Below are 1,574 nucleotides of genomic sequence, written 5' to 3'. Positions count from 1 at the left end.
AAGGAAGGAAGGAAGGAAGGAAAGAAGGAAAGAAGGAAAGAAGGAAAGAAGGAAAGAAAGAAAATCTGTGAGCTTCAAATTGCCTTGAATACAGATTTGGAAAGGGTGATGGGTTGACAACACAGCACAGGGCTGGACAGGAAGGTCAGAGAAGAGGGACCAGGGCTCAAATATGGAGAATGATAGCTCATTCGATGCATGCCAGGGACCTTGGAGGTCTCCTTATGATAGCAGGTGTCTGGTCTATTTTTTGTAGCTCTAAACACAAAGAACACCCTTAACATTTATCCTATTGGCTTAACTTAAGCTTTAGTTGCTCTGAGATTGGCCATACACCCCCAAAGAGTGTATCGAGGGTCTTAGATGGAATCTGGGCAGGATCCCTGTCACCCTGGCAACCACCGACAAAGTGCATGCTGGGAAGGTCCTGAAGGAAAGTATTGTCCTGCAAGACCATGTGATGGGCTACACCATGAGGGAGAGAAGGATCTTGGCTCTGCCTCAGAAACACCTGTACCAAACACAACTCTATTGCTGCTTCCAGAACAAGTGTGTAAGATGAACGTCACCTGCTCTGTGAGCCCAAGATGGCCCCTAATTACGGGAGAGACACCAGAAGTTTCCCTAAGGATGGGGCCAGAGAGATAGCACAGCTGTAGGGCACTTGCCTTGCACGATTCCCGGCATCCCATATGGTCCCCTGAGCCTGCCAGGAGTGATTTCTGAGTGCAGAACCAGGAGTAACCCCTGAGCACCACTGGGTGTGACCCAAAACTCACTCAATCAATAAAAATAAATAAATGTGCTCGCTTTGGCAACATGTATACTAAAATGGGACCAATACAGAGAAGATTAACATGGCCCCTGCATAAGGATGACACGCAAATTTGTGAAGCGTTCCATGTTTAAAAAATAAATAAATAAATAAATAAATAAATAAAATAGCATTTCTTTACAAAAAAAAAAAAAAAAAAGAAGAAGTTTCCCTAAGGTGCTGGTAGTCCTGGTTATCACCACGGACAAGATCACCAACAGTGGCCAAAGGAGGAAAAAGCTCATTGTGGGTGCAGAGTCCCCACTGATGGCTTCTGGCAACTCCTGACTCAGGAAGATTGATTCAAGTCTGTACCCCCTCCCCTTGTGACCAGGAAATCAAAAACATTGAGGACAACATCCAGGAGGCAGGCCTAGTCCTTTGACAACCGATGGGAGGAATATCTGGCAGCAGCATCTTCTGGCCGACAGGCAGCTGACAGGCCCTAGTGAGAAGGAGAAAGTCTGACAGAGTCAGGCCAAGTGCTGGGCCTGGATGAATTCGTTTTTGCGGGGGTTGAGAGTTTTGGGGTCACATCTGGAGGCGCGCAGGGATTATTCCTGGCTCTGCACTAGGAAATTGCTCATGGTAGGCTCAGGGGACCATATGGATGCCAGGAATCAAACCACAGTTCCACCGGGTTGGATGCATGCAAAGCAAATGCCCTACCACTGTGCTATCGCTCTGGCCCAAGGGCCTAGACGAATTCAACTTCATCAAAGTGTTGGACAAAGGCAGCTTTGATGTCAGGCTTTGATGT

The 1,574-nt window shown here is 47.2% G+C and overlaps 1 non-coding gene across 1 annotated transcript; it reads left to right on the top strand.

The window, feature by feature from the left end:
* Positions 1-802: 802 nt before the first annotated feature.
* Positions 803-909, top strand: LOC126012277 (U6 spliceosomal RNA). Its single transcript, XR_007496797.1, has one exon. It is a non-coding gene; the product is annotated as a U6 spliceosomal RNA (small nuclear RNA).
* The last annotated feature ends 665 nt before the right edge of the window (positions 910-1,574 follow it).

This window comes from Suncus etruscus, chromosome 6 (genome assembly GCF_024139225.1).
Source record: "Suncus etruscus isolate mSunEtr1 chromosome 6, mSunEtr1.pri.cur, whole genome shotgun sequence".
NCBI classification, from domain to species: Eukaryota; Metazoa; Chordata; class Mammalia; order Eulipotyphla; family Soricidae; genus Suncus; species Suncus etruscus.
The sequence above is the reverse complement of the archived record's forward strand: the minus strand, read 5'-3'. Positions and strand labels throughout refer to the sequence as shown.